Here is a 14787-nt window from a genome sequence, read left to right on the forward strand (position 1 = left end):
GGCAAATCTGCTGCAATCAACTTCTTTAAAGTGTTATTAAAAAGAGATATCACTTTGAAGATTAAGGTGTACCTGATCCAAGCCATGTTTTTTTTTTTTTTTCAGTAGTTTCATATGCATGTGAATAAGGAAGACTGAAGAAGAATTGATGCATTTGAATTGTGGTGTTGGCAAAGAATATTGCAAATACCACGGACTGCCAGAAGAACAAATCTGTCTTGGAAGAAGTACAGCCAGAATGCTCCTTATAAGCAAGAGTGGCCAGATTTTGTCTCATACACTTTGGTCATGTCATCAGAAGGGACCAGTCCCTGGAAAAGTATATCATGCTTGGTAAAGTAGAGGGTCAGCAAAAAAGGGGGAAGAGCCGGAATGGGATGGATTGACGCAGTGGCTACAGTCATGCCTACACTTGGCAAGGACTGGGAAAATGGCGCAGGACGAGGCATTCTTTCATTCTGTTGTACATGGGGTCTCTATGAGTTGGAACTGGCTCAACAGCACTGAACAGGAGTGACAACAACACTCATAATCACCAGAAAAGTGGAAGATATTCCAGAGCCCTTCCAGCACCCAATACTAAGGAGAACATTGATCCCATGTATGAATCTCCACATGAAATGAGCCAAATTCCATAGATCTTATACGTGAAAGAGAGGGAAGATGAAGGGAAACTTACTATAATAGAAAGAAATGTAGGTTAACATGGGATGGTCCCATAAGAAAATGCAGTGTGTTATAAACCCTAGTAGGACAGTCTTGGTGGGTAGTTACAGGCCAAGGCAGCTGACTATACATCTCTGCCCATAGCCAGGGTTCATGAGACACACCAATTCCTCCTTTATTAAGTGGCATAGTGCCTAAGGCATTTGACTACTAACCAGAAGGCTGATGGTTCAAACCCACCAGCCACTCTTTGGAAGGAAGACTAGGCAATCTACTTCCGTAGAGATTCGGCCCCAGACACCCAAGGAGGAGTCTCTATGAGTCGAATCAATTTGACAGCAGTGAGTTGGATTTTTTTCGGTCAGTAGCCAATCAGTGCTCACATAACACCTTACTAGATACCTCGCCCCACAGCTTGGGCCACTCTGCTCCTGAGGCTGGCTGGCTGTCTGCATCTCTGAATATCTCCTGCATCCTCCACACGAAGTGGCAGTGTAGGGTGGTGGAAAGAGCACAGGCTTCAAAGTCAAACAAGCCTGAATCAAAATCTTGAATGCACAACTTCCTGTGTGACCATAGGCAAGGTACTTAACCTCTCTGAGTCTTGGTTCATTAGTAAAATGTGGAAAATAGTATCTATACCATGGAGTAGGGATTGTGGGGCTGGTGTGGGATCGGGCAGTGTTTCGTTCTGCTGTGCATGGGGTCGCTATGGAACGACTATGGGGTCGGAAACGACTCGACGGCACTTAACAACAACAACAACCACGGAGTTATAAAGAGAATTAAATGACACGATGAATGGCTTTCACACAGTAGCTGGTACTGAGTACGATCAATGCCATTTTATCTTTCTGAGCCTCTGTAAGGACACTCCCCTTCCCTATTGAACTCTCAACATTAATTACTTGTCCAGTCTACCTCTTGTAGACTTGTTGTCAGATGGCGTGTTCTGACTCCTAATGCTCATGGCTGAGTCTGTCTTCCAGGAAACTTGCCTGTTTCTGGGGATTAGCTCATGATATAAGGTAGCTTCCACCATTGGAAGAGGAAGAATGTGGGAGCAGGAAATTAGGCAATGCTGTGTAGTGTCTCTGGAGTCTTTGGTGTTGAAAATCTACCAGTGTGAATCTGCTGGGGCACCAAGTCTGAATCCACAAGAGTTTATCTCATTTATGCTTGACCAAAAAATTATTCCTTGCTTTCTGAGGGCAAAGGGAATATGAATTGGGGAGTGGATGAAGGTAGTTATAAATAGCAGCTATGACCCACATGATCAATTGCAGAAATGAGGATTATAATTGTTATGAGTATTTCTTGTGTGTTTTGTTTTTTGTGTGTGTGTGTGTGCACAGCAAATGTCTTTGTTTTCTTTCTTCTCTTATTACATGTCATAACGCATCAGATGTACTAACTTTGCATCCTCTCTGGAAAAGGGGTTAGTGCATTTTCCTTTGTATGCAGAATAGTTGGTCATGTTAAGTTGAAGTATGACTTTGTTATTGTTTTTATTTGGAAGTTAAGTATGATTTAAGGAGATATATACAGGTGCCAAGTTAACAAGGGTCGGACCGTGATGGCTAATTTAAATGTCAACGTGAATAGGCTTGTTGTTTGTTGTTGTTATATGCCATTGAGTCAGACATGACTCATAGCGACCCCTCCTTGGGTTTCTGAGGCAGTATCACCACGGAAGTAGATTGTCCCACCTTCCTTCCAAGGAGTGGGTTTGAACCACCAGCCTTCTGGTTAGCAGTCAAGTGCTGTAGCCACTATGCCACTAGACCTTCTCTTATGAAGTAGTTACATGATTAAATCTAAAAACTGAACCCACTGCCATCAAGTCAATTCAGACTCATAGTGAATCTAAAGGACAGAGTAAAACTTCCCTCATAGAGTTACCAAGGCTGTAAATCTTTATGAAGCAGACTGCCTCATCTCTCTCCATGGAGCAGCTGGCCTTTTCATTAGCCACTGAATGCTTTATCCACTGTGCCACCAAAGTGCCTTATAATTAAATCAAGTGGCCTGAAATCAGGAAGATTGTTGCTGTTATTTGTTGTTAGATGGCATCAACTTTGTTCCGACTCATAGAGATTTTATGAGCAACAGAGTGGAACACCACCTGATCCTGTACTGTCCTCACTGTCACTGTTATGTTTGAGCCCACAGTTGCAGCCGTTGTTGAGGGTCTCTCTCTTCTTTGCTGACCCTCTACCTTACTATGCATGAAGTCCTTCTCCAGGAGTGGTGTCTCTTGACAACATGTCCAAAATGCATGAGATAAAGTCTTGTCATCCTCTTCCCGTATTCATTGTGCAGCTTTCACATGAATACGAGATGATTGAAAATATCATGACTTGGGTCAAGTACAAGTCCTCAAAGTGACACTTTAAAGAGGTCTTTTACAGCAGATTTGCTGAATGCGATACATCCTTTGCTTTCTTGACTGCTGCTTCCATGGGTGTTGATTGTGGATCCAAGTAAAATTAAATCCTTGACAATTTCAATCTTTTCTCCATTTATCATAATGTTGCTAATTGGTCCAGTTGTGAGAATTCTTGTTTTCTTTATGTTGAAATGTAATCTATACCTATGGCTGTAATCTTCAATCTTCATCACTAAGTGCTTCAAGTCCTCTTCACTTTCAGCAAGCAACGTCTGCATATCGCAAGTTGCTAATGAGTCTCCCTCCAATCTTGATGCCGCGTTCCTCTTCATGTAGTCCAGCTTCTCGGATTATTTGATCAGTTTACAGATTGAATAAGTATGATGAAAGGATACAACCCTGACACACACCTTTCCTGATTTAAAACCACACAATATCCCCTTGTTCTGTTTGAACTGCTTCTTGGTCTATGTATAGGTTCTGCATGAGCAAAAATTAAGGGTTCTTGAATTCCCATTCTTCACAATGTTATCTATAATTTATGATCCACACAGTCCAATGTCTTTGCATAGTCATAAAGCACAGGTAAACATCTTTCTGGTATTCTTTGCTTTCAGCCAAGATCCATCTGATGTAAGCAACGATATCATTATTGCACATCCTTTTTCTGAATCCAGCTTGAATTTCTGGCAGTTCCCTGTCTGTGTACTGCTGCAATCATTTTTTAATTATTTTCAGCAAAGTTTTACTTGTGTGGGATATTAATCACATTGCTTGATAATTTTTACATTCTGTTTGATCACCTGTCTTCAGAATGGGCACAAGTATGGATCTCTTACAGTTGGTTGGCCAGGTAGCTGTCTTCCAAATTTCTCAGTGTAAATGAGTGAGTGTTTCCAGCATTGCATCGCTTTGTTGAAACATCTCAAATGGTATGCCATCAATTCCTGGAGCCTTGTTTTTTGCCAATGCCTTCAATGAAGCTTGGACTTCTTCCTTCAGTACCACTGGTTCTTGATCATATGTTGCTTTCGGAAATGATTGAAGGCTGACCGATTCTGTTTGATGCAGTGACTCTGTATCTCTTCTATCTTCTTTTGGTATTTCCTGTGTCATTCAATATTTTGCCCATAGAATCCTTCCATATTGCACCTTGAGCCTTGGATTTTTTCTTCAGTTCTTTCAGCTTGAAAGACTGAGTGTGTCTTCCCTTTTGGTTTTCTAACTCCAGGTTTTTGCATATTTCCTTATAATACTTCTCTTTGTCTTCTCAAGTCACCTTTTGAAATCTTCTGTTCACCTCTTCTACTTCATCATTTTCTCCATTCACTTTAGCTACTCTACATTCAGGAGCAAATTTCAGAGTCTCTTCTGACGTCCGTTTTTTTCCTTTCTTTCTTGTCTCTTTAATGACCTGTATTTCCAATGAATTAGTGTTGCAAAAGTCTATCATTCAATCTCCAGCATCATTTATATCACCAAGACCATATTTTCCAACTGCTGATCCTTCTTTGTTTGCAACTTTCATATTCCAATAACTAGTATTTATTCATGAATCTTGATTACATGTTTGATAAATATCATACTGCAGAAGTTGGTAAAAATCTTCAATTTATTCATGTTTGGCAATAGTGGCTGTTGTGTAAATTTGAATGATAGTCATATTAACTGGTCTTCCTTGTAGGCGTATGGATATTATCCTAATACTGACAGCACTGTACTTTGGGACAGGTCTTAAATGTTCTTTTTGACAATGAATATGATACCATTTATCTTCAATTTGTCATCCCAGCAAAGTAGATGATATGATTGTTCAATTCAAAATGTCTAACACCAATCCATGTCATCGCACTTCCATAAGATTACCCTCCATAATGTGTGCAGTTCTTACCAATCAGTTGAAGCTCTTAAGAGTAAACAGGAAGTTTCCCAAGGGCATATTCTGACTCAAAAAAAAAGAAAAAAAACTCACTACCATCAAGTGGATTAGACTCATAGCGACCCCTCTTTGGGTTTCCAAGGCAGTATCTCTATGGAAGTAAACTGCCCAATCTTCCTTCCGAGGAGTGCTGGTGGGCTTGAACCACCAGACTTCTGGTTAGAAGTCAAATGCCTTAGGCACTATGTCACCAGAGCTCCATTCTGATTGCAGACTATAAATAAAATTGTTTTATAAATAAAATAAAATTTTGCCAAAATTCCATCACTTTTCAATCTTCCTGTCACTTGACCTATGGATTTTGGGACACAAGACTGCAGGGATTTCTGAATTGTGCCCTGCCCTATAAATTTTTGATTTGCCAGTTATTTATAACCATTGTTAACGACTCAGCTGCTAACTGAAATATTGGTGATTCAAACCCACGCAGAAGCTCCGTGGGACAAAAGAACTTGCAGTTGCCTCCTGTACCGATTACAGCCTAGAAAACCCTATGGGACAATTCTACTCTGTCACATGAGGGCACTGTGAATCAGAATCAACTCAACAGCACCGAATAGCAACAATACCCTGGTAGTACAATGGTTACACACTTGGCTGCTAACCAAAAGATTAGAGGTTCAAACCACCAGCAGCTCCATGGGAGAAAAGACTTAGTGACCTGCTCCCATAAAGATTACAGCCTAGGAAACCCTATGGGGGCAGTTCTACTCTGTCCTGTAAGGTCACTGTGAGTTGGAATTGACTCAATGGCACATAGCAATAAGATACATATATCTCTGTGCCTTAGGGTTCTCTAGAGAAACACAAGCAGTTAATTTATATACATATCATTTATATATGTTATATATAATAAATAATTTATATATATTAGTTGACAGAGTCAAGTGAGAAGAAACATAGTTCTTGAAACTCTAAACCCAAAGGAGTGTGTATTAATTATCTTTTGCTGAAAAACAATATTACTACCAACTTAGCAGTTTAAAACAATTCCCATCTATTATATCCCAGTTTCTGTGCATCAGAAGCCTGGCATAGCTTCACTGGACTCTCTGCTTCAGAGTCTTCCAAGGCTGCAGTCAAGGTGTTGGCGAAGCTGGCTCTCATCTCAAGGCTCGGCCAGGGAAGAACCTGCTTCTGAGCTCACATGGTTGTTGACAGGATTCAGGTCCTGTGGGCTGTTGAACTGAGGGTCTGAGTTTTTCACTAGTTGTTGACCAGAAGCTGTCTTCAGTTCCTTGTCACATGGACTTCCCCAGCATGGCTGCTTGCTTCATCAAAGCCAGCAAAAGATACAGTCTTCTAGCAAGGTAGACACTGTAGTCTTATGTAACACAATTTTGAAAGTGATATACTAATTAGAAGTAAATCACAGGTCCTGCCCACACTCAGTGGAACCAAAACCAAAACCAAACTCACTGCCATCAAGTCAGTTCCAACTCATAGTGACCCCCATTGGGTAAATATGTATGAAAGTAGATTGCCCTGTCTTCTTTCTGTGGAGTGGCTGGTGAGTTTGAACTGCCAAACCTTCTGGTTAGCAGTCAAATGCCTTAGGCACTGCATCACCAGAACTCCTTACTCAAGGGGAAGAGATTACATCAAGGCATGAGTAGCAGAAGGTGGGGATGATAATCAGAACAGCAGTATAAGTTGAAATGAAGAAATTCCTGAAACCAAGTCTAATGGTTGTGGTACAATGAATTGCTTTTATATGGCCTTTGTGGTCATAGTCTTCTAACCTCCCAAAATGATTGGTTGGGCCACAGTCTTTCAAAGGATTGGTTGATTATTATGCAAATTGAGTGGCTTGCAGTCCACCAAGTAGATTGGTTAGTTTATGGTCCTGGTGGGCAAGCCATGCCTTGAAATTGACAAGGGGTTTGCTTATATAAGGGCCAAACCCACAAAGGTTCAGAGGGGGCCTCACTAGGAGAGTCTGGAATAGAGGGTGTCCTTTGGACCAAGGATCTGGGGTCACTGTGCTGAGAACCTACTAGACTCAGAAGAAAACTGATGATGACAAGATAGCAAGAGACAGCAGCAGTGGGCTTGCCAGCCCACAGGTCAAGAGCTAAGTGCCTTCAGGCAGGAGGCTTGCTGATGGAGCTAAAAGAGCTTTAACACCTACCCATGCAGGACAGAGGCCTGAGGATGCTCATGCAGGGGTTGCTTGGAGTATCCTGGGCAGTGGTCTTCCTACAACAGGACAGAGACAGATGCCTCTGGGCAGGAGACTTGCCAGCAGGGCTAAAAGAGCTGTAAACACTTGCATATGTGGAGCAACAGAAGTCTAAGTGTGTTTCATTCCAGGGCTGCATGCCTTCCTTCCCTAGGCAGTGTAGGGCCCAGGTAGTATGGTGGCAATAGAGCCCTGCAGGCCCAGGCAATGTGGTGGGAACCAGCAGCAGAGGCCAGCCCACCCTGAAGCAGAGCAGAAGCCTCGGGTAGCTGTACAGGCACCTCCACCCCCAGCAGTGTGATGGTAGCATGAAGCAGTGGTGCTGTGAAGACATCATCTGACATGAACCATGGTGTGCCTTCCCAAGGACATAAGAATAGACATGGGTAATTTGGGGATGGGTAAGTGTTTCTCCTTCAAGAATTCTTTATTATTGTGTATTGTTTGCTTTCTATAAATAATAATAATAGCTTTCACTTTCTCAACACTGTATAAGTGTCTAGTGTGTCTGGCTCAATCACAGATGAACATAGCACCCATAGAATGATTGATGCCAGAGGTTGCTTGTGTCTCTTTTCTAGCAGTCTTATGGCTGCCTGAAAGTTTGAGGCACAGCTTGTCTACATGAGCAATGCAGACAGATGGACAGAGCATTATGGGCATAGTCTTGGCCTCCCCTGTCTGCCAAATGATCCCAAACTTGCAAAATGGTCCATCCCATGAGTCCTGCTAAGCTTGTGTGTGGCTTACTTGGTGTTGCTGCTGTTCTCGTTGTTCGGTGCCACTGAGTTGGTCCTGACTCATAGCAACCCCATGTACAACAGAACAAAACACTGCCCTGTCCCGCACCATCCTCACAGTTGTTGCTGTGTTTGAACCCATTGTTGGAGCCACTGTGTCAGTCCGTTTTGTTGAGGGTCTTCCTCTTTGTTGCTGACCCTCCACCTTACCAAGCATTATGTCTTTCTCCAGGGACTAATCACATGACCAAAGTAAAAGTGACAAAGCCTTGCCATCCTTGCTTCTAAGGAGCACTGTGGTTCTATTTCTTCCAAGACAGATTAGTTTGTTCTTCTGGAAGTCCATTGTACATTTACTATTCTTCACCAACACTATAATTCAAATGCATCAATTCTTCAATCTTCCTTATTCATTGTCCATCTTTTGCATACATATGAGGCAATTGAAAATACCATGGCTTCGGTCAGGTGCACGTTTCCCTTCAAAGTAACATCTTTGCTTTTTAACACTTTAAAGAAGCCTTTTGCAGCAGATTTGCCTAATGCAATATGTTCTTTGATTTCTTGACTACTTCCATGGGTGTTGATTATGGATCGAAGTTGAACAAAATCCTTGACAACTTCAATCTTTTCTCCATTTTTCATGATGTTGCTTACTGGTCCTGCAGTATTTTTGTTCTTTATCTTGAGGTGTAATCCATACTGAAGGCTGTAGTCTTTGATCTTCATTAGTAAGTACTTCAAGTTATCCTCACTTTCAGAAAGCAAGATTGTGTCATCTACATATCTCAGGTTGTTAATGAATCTTCTTCCAATCTTGATGCCTCATTCTTTTTCATATAGACTCACTTGCATAGGAATCTCAAATTTAAGTACCTACAAGGTCAGGCTGGCAACATAATAAATGCAGCTGGAATGGATTAATAGGGAAAGATAAGAATTATGGCAAACTGAAGCACGTGTGACCCATTGCAAAAGGGCAGCTGCCATGCAGCTGGGGGAGATTTTGCCCATGTAGGAATACAGGTCTGTTCCTGACAGATTTTCCTAATTTATAATAAAAAAATGTATATTTGTACATGAAATTTCCAAAATTTTAAAATTATTTATGTGCTATACCAAACAGATCTGTAAAGGGACCTCACAACCATCAAGAAGGAAGAGCCAGAAGAGGGGCACATCCTTTGGGCCTGGAATCACTGCACTGAGAACCTCCTAGACTGAGGAGGTAGAGAGAGAGTTGTAACCCTGGAGGGACTGTGAGAAGCAGGGAAGTAGCAGCAACAGATGCAGCAGAACCAGGAGACCAGGAAAGCAATTTGTCTTTGAGTGCATTGAGGCAGGTAAAGTCAGTGCCCATGAGAGGGACTCCCTTCCAGGACTGAAAGTTAAAGGGAGCCAGTGAGTAGACAGCTTGGTATGCTCACTTGTTGTGACCACTTGGGTACACTCAATGAATAGAAGTGAAGGAGGTGCAGCAATGAAGAGATGTGCTGAGTTTGGGTATGTTCCATTGGCACCCAGTGATCTAGCCCAGGGAGGCTAAGGATGAGAGATAGTGAGGGAATGAGGGGGGGAAGGGCTGGCTGGTCTGAATAGAGGGAATTATGTTGACTCCCAAGCCCATTGATCTAGCCATGGGGGCTAGGAATGAGAGAGAGAGAGAAGGACTGGATGGTCTGACGTGCAGGGAGGAGTGTGGACTCCCAAGCCTATGGCTGGTACCCATTGACCTAGTCCACAGGGGCTAGGGATGAGCTGACCAGTACAAGACCGAATGAAGAGAAAGATATTTGGCACCAGGCACTGGTGTGGATTGCTGCAATTTGATGGCTTGCTCTGGGATGGACTGTGCTCAAAGTTCTAGGCTGAACAAAAGATTGTTCAGATTAAGGCATATGCTTGTCTCCTCAGAGTACTAGTTTGATGTTGATGTTGTTGTTGTTATGTGCTGTCGAGTCAGCCCCGACTCATAGCGACCCCTCCTTGGGCTTCCGAGGTGGTATCACTACGGAAGTAGACTGCCCAACCTTCCTTCCGAGGAGTGGCTGGTGGGTTTGAACTGCCAGCCTTCTGGTTAGCAGTCAGGTGCCTTAGGCACTATGCTACCAGAGCTCCTACTAGTTTGATAGGGATGGACAATTTAAGCATTGGCTATCTAAAATGGGTGGGTGGGGGCAGAGGCAGATGAAACCATTCAGTGGTGAGCTTGCACACTTTTGCAGGTATGTTTCAAAATGTGGAAGACAAGGGAGGATTCCCAGTGATTAGTTTCTTCTTTTCCTGATGGGGCTGGGGAAGAGCAGATGAGGGAAGATGCTGATAGTTGCGTGTTCACCTGTGTGTAATGATTGCAGTAGTGTTGATTGTAATTGTAAGAACTGTAATTGTAGAAACTGTAACTGTGAAAGAGTAGACTAAGGGGGGATGCATTGCTGGGCTGGAGTACAGTAGCCAAACTTAAAAGTCCCTTAAAGGTTTTGCTGTGCTGATACCTCATGAAGCTCAGAGCAAGGGAATATTCTTCTCTCAGATGAATTTTATCAGAGGCCAGAAAGGGTGTAGACAAGACACAGTTTTGGAGAACTTGACCTGATCAGATGGACACCAGCAGACTTGAATGGCTGGTACCTGAGTAGCCTCACCCTTAGGACTCTTTGGGAAAAAGGACTAATTGGGAATGACTGTTTGGGCTGGTAAAATGACTGGAAAGGGGAAGTTAATCCTTCAAGTATGAAAGGCTAATGGCTGGAAGAGCCAGGGGGTGGCCTGTGGTGTAGTGCATTACTTAATATGGCCCTTCTAGCCATAATCTTTATAACTCCCACTACAGAACTGGGTGGGACTATGCAAATAAGGTGAACTGGGTGGGACTATGCAAATAAGGTGCTCGGGGCCCACCAAGGAGATTGGATACCATGCTAGTAATGTTGGTAAGGTGCATAGCACATTTGTGGGGGTGGGAACATGCAAATAAGGGGTATGGAATCCTAATGAGGGGATTGGTCAGTTTTGCCATCCCACTGGGCTTCAAATGAACCATCCCAGAGACAGAGAGGGAGACCTTCTAACCACCAGGAAATAAGAGGCAAGAGTGGATTGTGTCCTTTGGATCCAGGATCCCTGTGCTGAGACTCTCCTAGACTTGGGAGACAGAGAGAGAGCTATAACTGGAGATAGCAAGAGATGGTGAGAAACAGAAGAGACTGGCAGGAGGGCAGTGTGGTGGGCTTCCGGCCCACATCAGGAATGCTAAGCATCTCTGGGCAGGTGGTTTGCTGGTGGAGTGGGATGTATCTGGGCACATATTGGAGACACTGAAGAGGTTTGTAATACTTGCCTGAGTGGGGCAGAGGCCCAGGGGACAAGAGGCGGAGGGCCAGAGAGAGATGTGCCTGTGGGCACAGCTGAGAAGAAGCTGTCCTGACCGAAGAACTGTATCCTGAGTCTTTCCTGATTCTGAATTGTAATCTATTACTTCCCTATTATACTCTATAATCGTAGGGAAAAAACAAACAAACAGATCCACAAACCAGCTCCAGTTCCATCCAGGACTCTGATTTTCAGATCCCATCCTGGCATCTCCATGCCTTTTGCAGAGACACAAGGCAGGGGCGCCTGCTGAATTTCAAGCTAATATTTTCCACTCTGCTAGCTCCTGGCTGTAACTAACTGGTTCTCCTCTCTTTTGAGCTTCTGGTTTTATGAGCTCCTCACATTCAAAGCTGACCAGCTTGCTGATTAGTTTTAAATTTCAGGAGCTTTACGCTCTCCAAATGCGGAGGTAAGCGAACTCTCATTAAGAAGTCATTTGATAAAAATTAATCCCTCCAGGAATATGCTGGACTCAGAAGAAAGCTCCAACTCTCTCATTAGCAGGTTGTAAGTCCCCAGTCCACCTTAAGGCCCCAACCCTCTCTGGGTTTGACTCAGAGGCTTCAAGCAGCTGCCACCCAGTCTGGGGACCAGATGCCAGTGATTCTAACATCACAGCAAAGGATGCAACAGAACTTAGCACTCTGAGGCCACAGCCAGCCCCCTGCTCCCTGAGCCCAACTCACATCTAATCACTTCCACTTGAGTCTGAGAACGAAGGAACAGATTTTAATCTTACTGAGTAGATTTCAGAGCTTACCTTGCCTAATCCTTGCAGATCTGTCACTGACCCAGCAAAGACAGTGACTAAATGGCACTGTGTGTTCAGACCAGAGAGGGGCTGCTGGGAGTAGCACTTGAGACGAAACATCCCTCGGGGTTCATCCAGGAGGGCGGCCTGAGCCCAGCCCCAGAAGACTGTCAACTGGGGATGGCTGCCTGCCCCCTCGGGATGGCAGTGATATGTCCCCGGGGCCCCGTGAACTGGTCCAGACCAAGCCTCAACTTTAATCTCTAACTAACCCAGTTGTAAAAGCTTTTACTTCCGTTACTGATTGTTTTTGAAGCAAGGGGGCTACTTTGTTTTCTAAAGGTTTCCCTTATTTTTTCTTTTCCTGAAAAGATAATACATGAACATGGTTTTAAAAATTCAAACAGAACAAAAGGGCAGACCATGAGAAGTGAGGGCCCCCACCTCCATCAGGTCCCAACGCCCCCCCCACACACACACACACAAAGCAGTCGCTGTTCTAAGTTTCCCAGGTAAGAAAGACAGCTGTTTTTAAATTTTCTAATTTGGTCTCAAAAATAACCAGAGGACAAATCGAGCCCACAATAATGTGATTAAAATGAGTGATAGGTGTATACATAGAACATGTCACAGGAAGACAAAGATCACGAAGTCACACTCACAGAAAATCACTGTGTGTGTATGTGTCTGTGTATGTGGAAGGAGGTGTGTGTGGAGAGATGTATTTGTGGTGAATAAGTGTGTGTATGTGTCTGTGTATGTGGAAGGAGGTGTGTGTGGAGAGATGTATTTGTGGTGAATAAGTGTGTGTATGTGTCTGTGTATGTGGAAGGAGGTGTGTGTGGAGAGATGTATTTGTGGTGAATAAGTGTGTGTATGTGTCTGTGTGGGTCTGTGTGTCTTTGTGTCTGTGTATATGTGGAAGGATATGTGTAAATGTGTGAGTGTGTATGATGAGTAAGCGTGTGTGTGTAGAGGGTGGCTGTGTGTGTGTGGAGAATGTAGGTATGGGATATGTGTGTACTCGTGTGCAGAGAATACGTGGACAGTGTGTACATGTTAGAGTATATGTGAGGTGAATGTGGTATATATGTGTGTGGTGTACATGTGTCTGTGTGGAAGGGTAGATATGTGTGTGTGGAAGATGTGTGGGTATAATGTGTGTGTGTGTACTTCTGTGTGGAGAATGTGTGAACAATGTGAGTATGTTAGTATGTATGCAATGTGTGTGTGTGTGTCTGTGTGTGTTGAGAATGTGTATGGACAATGTTTGTATGTCAGGGTATGTGTGCTTCATCCCTCTTCTCTGAAAACTCCAGTCAATTCCGTAAACATTTATTGTATGCTGTGTGCTAGGCCGATGCTGTAGGTTATACCAAGATAAATCATACAAGGTCCCTGGCTTTGGGGAGCTTACAATAAGAATAACTCACATTTGATTGGCCCCTTTCTCTTTACAGGGGAATTTTCAGGCCAGTTATGTCATAACTCAGGCTGGCTGCAGCCTGAGGCATGCTGGGACTTGAGAAGCATGGGCTGTTGCAGCAAAGGGGGTAGGAAACTGAACAGCCCAGCTGCTGGGATTCTGCAAACAAGGATGGGGCTTGGGTTAGAGGCTCCAAGCCTTGGGAAGGTCAGGTGGGCACCCCATCAGAGGCTGGCTGGCATGCTGTAGGCCCAGTGGCTCTGGCGTCGGCCAAGCCTATCTTAAAGCCTGGCTCTGTCACTAATTGCAAGTGTGATTCTAGGCAAATTACTTAACATCTCTGTGAGCCACAGTCTCTTCAACAAAGTATTGATAGTCCCCTCCTCCTGGAGCTGTTGTAAGGATTAGTAAAATGAGTCAAGTAGTTGCATAGTGCATTCGGGGTGGACTACCTAATAAGGTAAGCATGGGCTTACTTTACTTACTTGATTAGTAAGTTTGCACAGGTAAGCTTGTGCTTACCTTGCTTATTGGGTACTCCAACACCGAGCATAAAGGTTAGATAGTAAATGCTCAAAAAAAAGAGGCAATGCTGCTGTTATTACAGTGTATTTATTCAATAAACATTCAAGGCAGAGAACAAAGTATATGCAAAGGCCCTGGGGCAGACAGGAGCAAGGTGAATGTGAGAGACTGAAAGAAAAGGCAATGCAGGAGAAATTAATAGACATTGAGCCTACAGAGGGAGACAATGTCCAGATTGCAAAGAACATTGTGGCTTTGGTTGCACAGTGGTGGACCACCATCTGCATGGTGGACACTGTGCTGCACCATGCAGATCCCTTCCTGGAAGGACTTGTTGCCCCAGATGCTAGGTGTGCGTTGGTGGCCAGCCTTCAGCTCTCAGGCCTTTCAGGGATTACCTCAGCTGCAAAGAGCTGCCTCAGTTGTTGTCATGCCCTTTCTGGTGTGACCCCTATCCAATGTGGGTCTAAGGGCTTGGCTCAACTCAGAACAACTTGATGGACCATTCTAACTCCAAGACTAACACTGTCATTGGACCCATAACACAGCTCAGCTTCTCCTTCTGCCCACCCATGCTTCTGTCACCTCCCTTCCACAGGTGTTCATACCAAAGGCACCCTTACGAAACATTCTTCGTGTGAAACTCCATCTTGGAATCTGCTTTCCAGGGAAGCCAACTTCCAACACCATGTTAAGAATGTGGGATTTTCAGGGAAGAGGTAACTGTGGGAAGGGAGTGGGAGGGGAACTGTTTCATTGTCGTAAATTGTAGTCAATGTCATTAGACAAAGTGT

Source organism: Orycteropus afer, unplaced genomic scaffold (genome assembly GCF_000298275.1).
Source record: "Orycteropus afer afer isolate SDZICR_OR568_19922 unplaced genomic scaffold, OryAfe1.0 scaffold00376, whole genome shotgun sequence".
NCBI lineage: Eukaryota > Metazoa > Chordata > Mammalia > Tubulidentata > Orycteropodidae > Orycteropus > Orycteropus afer.